Here is a 15,088-nt window from a genome sequence, read left to right on the forward strand (position 1 = left end):
TCTAAGGTTGAGGGGATTAAATTGAAGGGTGGTGTTATGCTTACAACAAAAAGTGACTTTGCTGAAATTTCTGTTGATGATATTTGCTATGCTTTGGTATGCAAACGAGCTATGTTTTCACTTGATGATATTGTTAGCTCGGTACCTCCTGCTATCACTAACCTTTTGCAAGAGTATGAGGACATTTTTCCAGCTGAGATACCCCCGGGGCTGCCACCTATGAGAGGGATAGAGCATCAAATTGATTTGATTCCAGGAGCGACCTTGCCCAACCGAGCTGCATATCGAACTAATCCTGAGGAGACTAAGGAAATTCAGCGGCAAGTCCAAGACCTTTTGGACCGCGGGTATGTACGTGAAAGCCTTAGTCCTTGTGCCGTTCCTGTACTTTTGGTTCCTAAGAAAGATGGAAGTTGGCGTATGTGTGTTGATTGTAGAGCCATCAATAATATTACTATTCGGTATCGTCATCCTATTCCTAGGCTAGACGACATGCTTGATGAGTTGTGTGGTTCTATAATTTTCACTAAGATTGACTTGCGAAGTGGATACCACTAGATTAGAATGAAACTTGGAGATGAATGGAAAATTGCATTTAAAACCAAATTTGGGTTGTATGAGTGGTTAGTTATGCCTTTTGGTTTGACAAATGCACCTAGCACTTTCATGCGCTTAATGAATGAGGTTTTAAGAGTTTTTATTGGTCATTTTGTGGTAGTTTACTTTGATGATATATTGATTTACAGCAAGTCTTTTGATGAACATATGGATCACTTACGTGTCGTTTTTAATGCTTTACGTGATGCACATTTATTTGGTAACCTTGAGAAGTGCATCTTTTGCACGGATCGAGTTTCTTTTCTTGGCTATGTTGTAACTCCACAGGGAATTGAGGTAGACGAGATGAAAATTGAAGCCATAAAGAGCTGGCCGGTTCCCCAAACTGTCACACAGGTGAGGAGTTTTCTTGGTCTTGCAGGATTCTATCGCCGCTTCGTCAAAGATTTCAGCACCATTGCTGCCCCATTGCATGAGTTAACGAAGAAAGGAGTGGTGTTTCATTGGGGAGAGGCACATGAGGAGTCCTTTGACACTTTGAAGGACAAGCTTACACATGCACCATTGCTGCAACTTCCAAATTTTGGTAAGACTTTTGAGCTAGAATGTGATGCTAGTGGACTTGGCATTGGTGGTGTTTTGATGCAAGATGGTAAACCTGTTGCTTACTTTAGTGAAAAATTACATGGTCCTGTTCTTAATTATTCCACGTATGATAAAGAATTATATGCACTTGTCCGTTCTTTAGAGACGTGGCGTCATTATTTGTGGCCTAAAGAATTTATTATTCATTCTGATCATGAATCGCTTAAGTATCTTCGCTCTCAAAATAATCTGAATTGTAGGCATGCTAAATGGGTTGAATTTATTGAGTCTTTTCCTTATATTATCAAACATAAGAAAGGGAAGGATAATGTTATTGCTGATGCTTTGTCTAGAAGATACACATTGCTGTCTCAACTTGATTGCCGGATTTTTGGTCTTCAATCCATTAAAGAACAATATGCGCTTGATCCTGATTTTAAGGATGTGTTGATTAATTGTAGAGAGGGACGCACATGGAATAAGTTTATGATCAGCGATGGGTTTTTGTTTAGAGCTAACCGCCTATGCATTCCAGTTGGTTCCGTTCGTCTTTTGTTGTTGCAGGAGGCACATGGAGGCGGATTGATGGGACATTTTTGGTGCCAAGAAGACGGAGGAGGTGTTGTCCACACACTTCTTTTGGCCTAGGATGAGGCGTGATGTGGAGCGGTATGTGGCTCGGTGTGCCACATGTCAAAAAGCTAAGTCGCGTTTGAACCCACATGGTTTGTATATGCCTCTTCCTGTTTCTTCTACTCCTTGGGCAGATATATCTATGGATTTTGTGTTGGGATTGCCAAAGACTAAGAGGGGGAGGGATAGTATTTTTGTGGTGGTTGATCGTTTTTCTAAGATGGCACATTTTATTCCTTGTCATAAGAGCGACGATGCTGTTCATATTGCTGACCTTTTCTTTCAAGAAATTGTTCGCTTGCATGGTATGCCTTCTACTATTGTTTCAGATCGTGATGCAAAATTCTTGAGTCATTTTTGGCGCACATTGTGGAATAAATTGGGGACCAAGCTGCTGTTTTCTACAACATGTCATCCCCAAACTGATGGGCAAACTGAGGTGGTGAATCGAACATTGTCCACCATGTTGAGAGCCATTTTGAAGCGCAATTTGAAGATGTGGGAAGAGTGTTTGCCACATGTGGAGTTTGCATATAACAGGGCGGAACATTCCACCACCAAGGTAAGTCCTTTTCAGGTAGTGTATGGTTTTAACCCCCGTGCTCCTATTGATCTTTTGCCTTTACCTACCACTGAGAGAATACATAGTGATGCTAGAGAGCGTGCTGATTTTATTCGTAAGTTGCATGAAACAACTAAAGCAAATATTGAAAGCATGAATGAAAAGTATAGAATTGCTGGTAGTAAAGGTAGAAAAGAGATTAAACTTGAACCGGGTGATTTGGTTTGGTTACATTTAAGAAAAGATAGATTTCCTGAGCTACGTAAGTCTAAATTAATGCCAAGAGCAGCTGGTCCTTATAAGATTCTTGAGAAAATAAATGATAATGCATACAAACTTGAGTTGCCACCCGAGTTCGGGGTTAGTCCCATATTTAACATTGCAGATTTGAAACCTTATTTGGGAGAAGAAGATGAGCTTGAGTCGAGGACGACTCCAATTCAAGAGGGGGAGGATGATGAGGACATCACTCCTTTGGATGTAACAGCTGATCCTCCAACCGTCATGCAAGGTCCAATGACCCGGGCTCGAATGCGTCAACTCAATTTACAGGTGAGCTCGTTCTTAAGCGATCCTTTTCATACTTTTGAGAATAAACTACTACCTAATGATGTTATCTTGCTTAGGAACATTGGAGAGGGTCAAGAGGGACTAAGAGGACGTGGAGGAGGTGATGATGACCAGCAAGGACGTCCAACACAAGCCGGAGGCCCAGTCCAACACGAATTCGAGTCTGCCTCGGCCTCCAGGACCAGTCTGCCTTAAACTGGTCGCCCAGGACGCATCCGGACTCCGTTTTCAATGATCCACATATGGATGGAAAGCTAATTTGATAAGAAAGCCAATCCAACTGGTTTCACGTCAAAAGCTGTTCGGAATCAACGGGAATCGTCGAAACAAGTCACCATCCAGAATCTGCTAGGGTGCTGCGACACCGTCTTTTGGTCCGTTGGACCATGTATCAAGTTTGGGCCCATTAGGGGCGTGTCCAGGGGTCTTGCACGACCCTAGAGTCTTCATAAACAGCCGCCGCCCCTCCATGAGGGTTTGGGTTTTGCTTAGATTATTCTGTCAAGAAACAGTTTCGCCGTTCTTCGGTTTGTGAGACCCCAACTCGTGAGATTAATCATACATCTGCAATTTGGTTGCGATCTTTCTTGTTCTTGCTTGTGTTCTTCGTTGCGCAGGCAGGGATTAGCCTTCTTGGCGAGGTCAATCTGGTCCGTGACTCGGTTGATAACCAGAGGAGCTGTGGTGCTAAGATTGCAGGGTTCGATCTTTCGATCTGAAGCCGGATCGGTGTGTCATTCTCCGCCACAACGATAGTTACCATCACCTGACGGAAGATCGGGATCCCCGTCTCCATTACACACCCTCTTCTGATGTCTTGTACTGTGCAAACTCATCCCAATAGGGCCTCTGCTTTGAGATTGGGCCTAGGACAGTAAAATCTGATGCTATGTTCTTCTTGACATACGTCGTGTATAGGTGTTTCTTCCAAGTCTGAAACTAGGTGGCCATCTTCTTCATTGCCCAATCCCTAACTCGCACCTTCAATTCATCCCCATCTATTATATCATCATAACCATCTGTTTGGAGTGTGAAATGTTCCAAGACATCATTCCAAATTAATGTCTTGTCACGATCGGAGACAAAACTGATATGAGGAGCATTGGTCTTCTTCTTCCATTCACGGGTACTGATCAGGAGCCGGTCCCGTACAAGGTAACCATAGTGGTGCACGAATTTCGTTTTATTTAGCCCCCCTAGTTCGCCTGTATCCACATTGAACTCTGAGATAATGAAGCGGCCCTCCAATGGCTTTTTGGGACCTCGAACATTTTTACTCTTCGTTGTAGTTGTTGATGTCGATCCAGAGGGCTACAAAACATAAACATTATTTTTAATGTCATGAGCACACATAAGACATATGATAATATATGGCTAATAATAAAAAATATATACTTGGCCAATATGTTGTTGCTCATTTTGTTCAAGAGCTAAGTACTGACTCCTGTCATCTGCATCCTCTTGCATGTTATTTTTAGCACCATCATCGCCGGCAACTTGAGTGCTAGTGTTGATCAAATTCATCATCAACTCCTCCTCATCCATGTTTCTCGGGTCGGCCATCTAGCTTCAAAAAACAAAACCAATATATAGTACGTCAAATCTTTGCTTATATGCGCAAAATCTATGAACAATATGCATTATTAAATCTTGCCCCTCGGTCATGGACGCAATTCGCCACACTAGGGCGAACTGCGTCGGTACTAGGGCAAATTAGGGCTATACATAAACGGTCGAGGGTGAATTGCGTCGGTGACTAGGGCGAACCACGTCGGTGACATCAACAACGTGGTTCGCCCTAGTCACCGATGCAATTCGCCCTAGTGTGATTGTTTAGCGTTAACGATAATGATAATACGAATGTTGATCGACTAGGCCATGAGAGAGGGCGGTGTGACAAGAGTGGCGGTGCTCCACTCCGCTGTATATATATATATGTTTGTACACATGGGTGAATGAGGGCGGCAGTGCTCCGCCATATACATAGAAACACAAGGGCGAATGAGGGCAGCGGTGCTCCACGACATATATACATGCATATGAATACAAATGACGTATATATACGTGTTGGCGCGGTGGCCGATGTGCTGACAACGATGACGTGAGGTGGGACGGTGTGCTGACACGACGACATGAGGCGGGCCGGGGTGGTGTCGGTGCATGATGTTGTGATCCTATGTACCATGTGAACCATGTAGTCATTCATCATATATCTTAAACTAAACATAGTCACTTTATTAACTACAATATATCTTATGCCGACACGTAATACGAATGTTGATCGACTAGGCCATGAGAGAGGGCGGTGTGACGAGAGTGGCGGTGCTCCACTCCGTCGTATATATGTTTGTACACATGGGTGAAGAAGGGCGGCGGTGCTCCGCCGTATACATAGAAACGCATAGGCGAACGAGGGCAGCGGTGCTCTACGACGTATATATACATGCATATGAATACAAATGACGTATATATATGTGTCGGCGCGGTGGTCGGTGTGCTGACGACGACGACGTGAGGCGGGCCAGTGTGCTAACGACGATGACATGAGGCGGGCTGGGGCGGTGTCATCGGTGCGTGATGTCATGATGTTGCAAGTTTCATCTAGCTAAGTTACGTCTACCACTACTTCGAACAAGACCTCGACATCCACTAGGGCTGCGCCACACTACCAGAACGCATTGTCCACGACGGCCGAGCCTTAGAGCTCCACCGGAAGGCATCGCGAGATTCGCCACCGTGTGACTTCTGGAGACAACAAGGGTTGTCGGAGTAGGTTCAAGGCGTACAGGTACCACATCCACTTGGATGGCAAGGCTGTTGACTTGCATGTGGCGTGCTTCAAGGAAATGATTCACCGCAGCCATGGCATGCCATTGCCCCAAGACGCCATTGTTGAAACTGACAACCATGGCATGCCCCCCAAGACGACGGCATCAGCTGATGGCTCCTCCGCTATGGACGACAAGCAGAAAAAGACCCCAACCATGCACGGGCCCTCACTGACCGCCGTTTCACCATGCATGATGAAAGCCAAGAGAACTCTCACCTCGGGCGCGCACGGTGGAGGCCGGGCCGCATGAGGTTGTCGACGTGAGGTCATCGGTAGTGGAGGGCCGCACAAGGCGAGGCGTGGGCTCTGGTGTCACGGGGGTGGGCTGATGCGCAGGGGAAGACAAATCGGCGACGGCGCGAGGAAGAAGAGAAAGGGCGGCGGTGTTCGACGAGGAAGAAGAGGAGGGGATCGATCTGCGCCTGGCACTAGCAATTACATACCAGGGAGATTTACTCCCGGTGCCAGCCACCAGCTAGGAGTAAAGGTCCTTTACTCCCGGTGCGTATTACCAACCAGGAGTAAAGGTCCCTTTACTCCCGGTGCGTGTTACCAACCGGGAGTAAAGGTATACCTTTACTCCCGGTTGGTAACACGCACCGGGAGTAAAGGGTTTTTTTTGGGCGGGCCACGAAACTACAGCCCACCTTTACTCCCGGGTGGGCTTCCCACCCGGGAGTAAAGGTGGGCTGCAGTTTCGTTTTCCACCTGTTTTGAGCAAATTTTTTAATAGAAATATGGATTTTCTTGTTAAATACATAATAAATTAAATAAAAGGCATAAAATTATTTTGTTAAAAATATGGGTTTTCTTTTTCTTTGTTGCACATAGGAAAAATCTATAACCTAACTTTTTTATTTTTTGTTATAATTATAAAACATAATGTAACTAATATTTATTATTTCGTTAATGCAAAAATGTAGTGTTTAATTAAAATTATTAAAACTATTGGTTTTGGACAGAAAATTTGTTTTCACATCATTTTAACGTTAATATTTTAATTTTTCATCACTCAATATCCTAATTTAACTTTTCGAGAGAGAAATCCCATCAAATCAAACATTGATTTAATTTGAAACACGACATAATAAACATCTGAATTCACAATTATTACATAATATCTCAAACACACACTACATTAAATCACTATATCATCAAGTGGGCACTAGCAGTGAACTTCTTCTTTATGTATAGTCCCTTGGTTATGATCGTGTCGTAACCATGGAGTGTCCTCATCATTTACCAAGATGCTAGGGTCTTTGTTCACTTTGAAGGGCGGAATTCGGTGATACTTTTCATAATCTTCTGACATGTCCGACTTGTCCTCAATTCCCACGATGACTCTTTTCCCTGAAAGAACTATGTGGCGCTTTGGCTCTTTGGTTGAGTCATTATCGTTTTTCCCTCTTTTTGGTTTGGTAGACATATCATTGACATAGAACACCTGATTCACATCCTTGGCAAGGACGAATGGTTCGTCTTTGTACCCAATATTACTAAGGTCTACTGTTGTCATTCCATACTCGTTGTCTACTATTACCCCACCTCCGGTCACCTTGACCCATTGGCACTTGAACAATGGGATCTTCAAAGTAGGTGCATATTCTAGTTCCCATATTTCATCTATGCGGCCATAATATGTCTGCTTATTCCTATTTAGGGTCCTGTGGCATCTATGCTGAACACCACTGTTTTGGTTGGTACTCCTTTTATCTTGGGCTACTGTGTAGAATATGTTCCCATTTATCTCGTACCCTTTGTATGTTACGATATGCCATGATGGTTGCATAGCCAATAAATACAGTTGCTCATGGATGCTCTCATCACCTTGACATTTTTTTTGCAACCAACCTGCCGAAAGTTTCTATGTGCTTACGCGTAATCCAAGCTTCAGTCTTCCCTAGAAACTCGGATCGTAAGAGATCCTTGTGTGTCTCAATATACGGATCTACCAAAGAGGAGTTCTGTAGAACTGTGTAGTGCGCTTTATTGAAATAATCATCCTCTGTACCAATATATGTTTTCCTCCCTAGTGTCCCCTTTCCGCTTAGTCTCCCCTCATGTCTCGATTCAGGAACACCAATCGAGTCAACGTCGGGAATAAAGTCAACACTAGAACTCAATGACCTCTTATGTTCCATAGCCCTTGGCGATGCTTCCTTCTAGGCGAGCACGGTTGTGAACATATTTCTTTAGGACTCCCATGAATCTCTCTAAGGGGAACATGTTGTGTAGGAACACAGGACCGAGAATGAAAATCTCCTTGACTAGGTGAACTAGGAGGTGTGTCATGATATCAAAGAAGGAAGGAGGGAACACCAACTCAAAGCTGACGAGACATTGAACCACATCATTCTGTAGTTTAGCTAGATCAGTTGGATCAATTGCCTTCTGAGAAATTGCATTGAGGAATGCACATAGCTTCACGGTGGCTAGACGTACATTTGGAGGTAGAATTCCTCTTAATGCAACTAGGAAGTAATTGCAGTCATGAGAACGTGACAGTCATGGGACTTTAAGTTACAGAATTTCTTCTCTGGCACATTTATAATACCCTTTATATTCGAGGAGAATCCAGATGGTACCTTGATGTTGTTTAAGCATTCAAACATGATTTCCTTCTCCTCTTTGCTTAGAGTGTAGCTGGCAGGACGTAAGTAATGGCTGTCCATCATCTGTCTTCTCTAGATGCAGGTTGTCTCTTTCTCTCAAACAACGCAGGTCCTGTCGTGCTTCAAATGTGTCCTTAGGCTTTCCATACACACCCATGAAGCCTAGCAGGTTCACACAAAGATTCTTCGTCAGGTGCATCACGTCGATCGAGCTATGGACCTCTAGGACTTGCCAATAGGGTAGGTCCCAAAATATAGGACTTCTTCTTCCACATGGGTGCATGACCGTTAGCGTCGTTCGGAACAGGTTGGCTACCATGTCCTTTTCCAAAGACGACTTTCACATCATTGACCATATCGAGTACATCCTCACCGGTTCGGTTGTGAGGCTTGGTCAGGTGGTCTGCCTTCCTCTTTAAAATGCTTGCCTTTCTTTCTTACGGGGTGATTTAGCAGGAAGAAATCGACGATGGCCAAGGTACATGACCTTTCGACATTTTTTCAAGAATACACCTCTAATATCACCGAAAGCAGTGTGTGCATGCATTATATCCCTTGTTTGACTGTCCTGAAAGATTACTTAGAGCAGGCCAATCATTGATTGTTACAAACAACAATGCTCGCAGATCAAAGTGTTCCTGTTTGTACTCATCCCACACACGTACACCTTCTTTATTCCACAAAATGAGAAGTTCGTCAATAAGTGGTCTCAGGTACACATCGATGTCATTGCCAGGTTGCTTCGGGCCTTGGATGAGCACAGGCATCATAATGAACTTCCGCTTCATGCATAACCAAGGAGGAAGGTTGTAGATACTTAGAGTAATAGGCCAAGTGCTATGACTACTGTTCTGCTCTCCAAAAGGATTGATACCATCTGTACTTAAAGCAAACCTTAAGTTTCTTGCGTCATTTGCAAACTCCTGAGGAATTCTCTGTCGATTGCTCTCCACTGGGACCCATCAGCAGGGTGTCTCAACATATTGTCTACCTTACGGTCTTCTTTGTGCCATCGCAACAATTTTGCATGTTCTTTGTTTCTGAACAGACGTTTCAAGCGTGGTATTATAGGAGCATACCACATAACCTTGGCAGGGATTTTCTTCCGCGGACTGTTCGCCCTCAACATCACCAGGGTCATCTCGCCTGATCTTATACCGCGATGCATGGCATACCGGGCATGCATCCAATTTCTCGTACTCTTTGCCACGGTACAGGATGCAGTCATTAGGACATGCATGTATCTTCTCGATTTCTAGCCCCATAGGACAGACAACTTGTTTTGCTTCGTAGGTAGTGGCGGGCAATTCATTGTCCTTTGGAAGCATCTTCTTTTGGATTTTTAGTAACTCTCCAAATCCCTTGTCAGATACACCATTCTTTGCCTTCCATTGCAGCAATTCTAGTGTGGTTCCCAACTTTTTCTGCCCTGCATCACAAGTTGGGTACAACAATTTCTTGTGATCTTCTAGCATCCGCTCGAACTTGATCTTCTCCTTTTCACTTTCACATTCTCTTTGTGCGTCATGAATGACCTGACAAAGATCATCAGTAGGCTCATCTTCTAGTGGCTACCTCTTCTTCAGCTTCTCCCATTGCAGTATCATTGAAGCACGCACCATCGGGAATAATATCATTGTCGTCCCATTGTTCTTCTTCACCTTCTTCCATTACAACGCCGGTTTCTCCGTGCTTCGTCCAACAAATATAGTTTGGCATGAAACCCGACTTGAACAAGTGTGAATGAAGAGTCCTTGAGCAAGGATATTCCACCGTATTCTTACATATGGCACATGGGCAGCACATGAAACCGTCGCGTTTGTTTGCCTCAGGCCGCACGTAACAAAGAATGCACGCCGTCAATGAACTCTTGGGAGCGGCGATCAGCATTGTACATCCAATGCCGGCTCATCTGCATTACATGACATAAATACCATATTAAAACCTAGATCATAATTAATTATTTATACAACATGTGTGCCACCACAAAAGGTACAAATTTATGAAAGCATCGCTACAATGTAGACAATCCCAACTACCACTAAAAGAACTAAAGCTAAAATACATTTCAGGAGCACAAGGATTTCGCGACCAATCTCAACTAAAACAGACAGATCCCCCGATTGTGCAACATCTTTGGGCTTCTTCGGCTGGATCACTGCCTCATTAGCCGCCAGTATCTGCCTGTTGTGCAAGATATTTTTGCACGAGTTCAACATACTCTTCCTCCCAGTAGAAGCCTGAACATCGTCCACTGCCATCCCACTGAAATTAAAACAAAAAATTAGAACTTTAATCACAACCATCATGAAAATAGGTATAAACTAACCATAATCATTAAATACGATAAAATAACTCACATTGCGATCCGGACACTTGTAGAAGATACGATCCTTGTTGGGACCCTCCTTCTTCACTCGGTACTCCATCACAATCTTCGTCTCATCACGACACTTGCCGCATGGAATGAGAGGGAGGCCCGGCCTAAGTCGCTTTGGAAACCCATGAGAGGCCGAGGACCCGGAAGCAGTTGCCATCTACTCTCTATACTCATTTTTTAATACACTATAAATTTCTCATTTTATAAACAAATAAAATTAAGAAACTATAAAATTATCTATATCTCTAAACAATGATATTTTTAATGGTCATTGTGTTCTCGTCTTTTACTGCGGCAGGTAAGTAATTCACATGATATTTCCGCAAATTAACAGAAGAATGGGAGTGTACACACATAACAATCGATTATCGTTTATATTTATATATATACTACGTTTGGGTACGGTGATTGACAGACTACTGCGACTGATATCGGGACGTGTGAATAAATAACCATCCGTACTAGTTGACCTTGCTTACGTGATCATCTCGGCGAGCATTTCTCCACCGGACGGCACCGTACTTGGCCACGGAAGAGCTCCGATTCTACGAGGAAGGGAACACGGTCTTCCACGACCGTTGCCGCTCTCCCTCGTAGAATCAAAGCTCCTCCTTGATGTCCGTTACCGCTCGGCAGAGAACATGCTCGCCGAAATGAACACGGTCCGCTAGTTCAACTAGCTACTTTAACCTTCCTTCATGTAAATATGCAAGCTTGAAGTGATTTTGAGCTCAAATTGCTTACAAATGAAAAAAACCACAATAAAGAACCATATATATATAGTGAATAAAATAGGATAAGACAATGATGAAACATGAGAGTATGAAGTTGGTAACCTTTAGAACCGAAGAATCGACGGAGGAATCGAAGAAATCGATGGAGGAATCGAAGAATGGATGGAGAAAGAGCAAGAACACTGCTTAAATTTGAACTTAAGCTCTCGGGCGGGCTCGGGAGGATGAAGACGGCCAGCAGGATTTATAGCTCAAAAACATGTTTTAATAAATAACCATCTGTACTAGTTGACCTTGCTTACGTGATCATCTCGGCGAGCATTTCTCCATCGGACGGCACCGTACTTGGTCAAGGAAGAGCTCCGATTCTACGAGGAAGAGAACACGGTCTTCCACGACCGTTGCCGCTCTCCCTCGTAGAATCAAAGCTCCTCCTTGATGTCCGTTACCGCTCGGCATAGAACATGCTCGCCGAGCTGAACACGGTCCACAAGTTCAACTAGTACGCATTTTCTATAATTTTCTAACTATTTTCTAAGTTTTTCATTTCATAAAAAGTTAAAATAAAATGTTTAGTCACGGAGTCCATAGAAATGACCATATTTTGACCTAGCAACGCATTGTTAATTGTCATTGCGTTGCATTGCACCCTTGGACCGGACTCCGGACAATAAAATACTATGGTCGATCGATGCCATTCTTTATCGTACAGTCACACGGCGACGGCCGACGGACCCGTTCAACCACTAAATCTGTCAGGTCCGGCTGTTCGGGCGTATCGTCAAAAGAGAACGGATTTGCTTTCTATTGCACGGCCTTGCATTGCATCTGTCATACCAGTCGGAGGCACTAGTCCCTATACTCATTTTTTAATACACTATAAATTTCTCATTTTATAAACAAATAAAATTAAAAAACTCTAAAATTCTCTATATCTCTAAACAATGAAGTGTGCTATGCATGCTACAAATGAACGGTGAATACTAGTTTTTAATAGCTACTTTAACCTTCCTTCATATAAATATGCAAGCTTGAAGTGATTTTGAGCTCAAATTGCTTACAAATGAAAAAAACCACAATAAAGAACCATGTATATATAGTGAACAAAATGAGATAAGACAATGGTGAAAAATGAGAGTATGAGATTGGTAACCTTTACAACTGAAGAATCGACTGGAGGAATCGAAGAAATCGACGGAGGAATCGAAGAATGGATGGAGGAACAATGGAGGGAGGAAGCAAGAACACTAGTGCAGTGAGCTTCAAAATGTGCTGAGCTCGGTCTTGGGGAGGAAGAAGGAGACGGCCGATATATAAAGGGGGACCTTTAGTCCCGGTTGGTGGCTCCAACCGGGACTAAAGGTCCCTCCCAACGGCTCCTGTGCCAGACAGAGGTGGCAGAGACCTTTAGTCCCAGTTGGAGCCACCAACTGGGAGTAAAAGTCTACCTTTAGTCCCGGTTGGTGGCTCCAACCGGGACTAAAGGTCCCTGCCACCTCTGTCTGGCGCAGTAGCCGTTAGGAGGGACCATTAGTCTCGGTTGGAGCCACCAATCGGTACTAAAAGTATCTCTAGTTTTAGGTGCAAAAAATACTGGAACTAAAGTCCATTTTAATCGAGAATCAAATATCTATTCTCTGGTGCAACCCGTCGTCGTCATCGGCCGCCGGGGTGATCGAGATGCTGTTCCCGGCCGACGAGGTTGCGACGAGCTGATGAACTACTGATCGATCGACAATATATACACACGTTACACGTATACGTACGCGCGTGCATGAGTATTAGCGTGTTCGGTTTGCATGTATGTGCTGGCTTTGGTACGTACGTGGACGTGGACCTAGCTTCTTTGTTGCGCACACAGCCGTATCCGTATACTGGCCTGGTACATAAGCTGGCCTTGATGCATGGGTTTGGTAACGAAAGCATGAATAAAAGTAGCTCACAGGGACAAAGCCAGCGGTGAGGTTCCCCTTACCTATCTTAAGCACGTGGAGTTTTCCTAAGTTATCTCTTAAAATTTTATGCATACATATATTAGATAGGAGAAGTTAAAATTAAAAGAAGATAAAAAACATCTATTTTTTTGTTCAGCTCCTTCTAAATTTTTTTCTGACTTCGTCACTTGTTGCTCATATGGTGTGGGAATTAATAAACAAAATAATGATCGATGATCTACCAACTTATTCTTATCTAGCTACTATAGTCGTACAATCATGAAAGTTCAACGTTCGAAAAAGAAGACGCATGCATGCAGATGCATGGTTCCAACACATTACGGCCAACTCGTCCATATGGTCTGCACGCACATTATAGTCTGACCGACCGACCGACGACCAGTAACGCTATTGGCATTAATTGTCAGATCAGACTGGGAAGCGAAGGCGGAAGGCCCAAAGGGATGGTTGATGAGGCGAATTAACTAGGCTCACGTCTCTATCCATCCAACCTTATCCTTCCATATTTTTTTCCAGTATCTAAACTGCTCTTGATTTCCATCGCATCAAAAAAGTAGTATTTAGGGGCTCTTATGTTCTTACCCCTATTTAAATATGCAATTATGATTTTAATCTCGTTTTTCTAATTTTGTCATTTTACCCTTCACTACGAGCAATTCAACGAGATTTTGCCCCTACTCAACGGTCAAAGCAGGGACAAATTCACAAAGATCAGGGGCAGAATCGTGTTGACTTACTCGTAGTGAAGAGCAAAATCATAAAATTAGAAAAAAGAGGACAAAACCACAATTGCACTTCAAAATAAGGGGCAAGAACACAAAAAACCCTAATAATAAGGTCTCGTTTGTTAGAGCAAACTCATCCGTTGCTCTTGACATAGGGACTGTTTTATTGCTTGGATCAAGGATCCGGCTAGGTCATACTAGTGCAACAGACCTGTTTGTTTGTCTGGCTTAGTCGGTGAGTCAACCCCGCACCGCACGCCTCTTAAAGTAGGGATGGGTCTGGCCATATGGAAACATATCATTTCTCTTGGGCTCGGCTCGAGTGGGTGCTCGCCTGGCTTTTCCGGCCTTTCAGGCTGTTGGCCCTCGCGGGTGTGTGCCGCTTGAGTTTCGTCTCACTCTTCTCCATTTATCCACTCCCCCCCCATCTTCTTCGCCTCTTCCCCTTCCCTCACTCTCTCCACTCTCCTTCATCGATTCGCCCGCTATAGACGTCGCTAGTAGACGCTCCTAACCCTTGGGGTTGGGGAATCCTCACTCTATCGTCTCCATGCTAGCTGGAGGTGGCGTTGGTGTGTCTGCTACGTCTTTGGTTGCGGTCCGTCGACCACTTCATCTTCTTCGCGTGGCGGTGGTGGTGCCCGGTGTCCCACAACCCTCTTCATCTTCCTCTGTTGCGGATCGGCTTCCTCTTCTTCTAGCCCGTGGCGGTGCTGCTTGTTTGCCTAGACCTGTCCGCCTCACTTGTTGTTTCTATGATTGCTCATCGCTCGTAGCAAGGTGATATCCCCTCTCGTACCCTTATCTTATGTGGATCTCGTTTTATTGGTACATGGTTATGTCCAAATCTTCGGATTTGAGGTGGTTGTTTGCAAATCCCTGGTCACCGCATGACTTTGGCTTTAGATCTGGACTATTCTAGTCTTGTGACGGTATTGTTGTGG

The sequence above is a fragment of the Miscanthus floridulus genome, chromosome 5 (assembly GCF_019320115.1).
Source record: "Miscanthus floridulus cultivar M001 chromosome 5, ASM1932011v1, whole genome shotgun sequence".
NCBI classification, from domain to species: Eukaryota; Viridiplantae; Streptophyta; class Magnoliopsida; order Poales; family Poaceae; genus Miscanthus; species Miscanthus floridulus.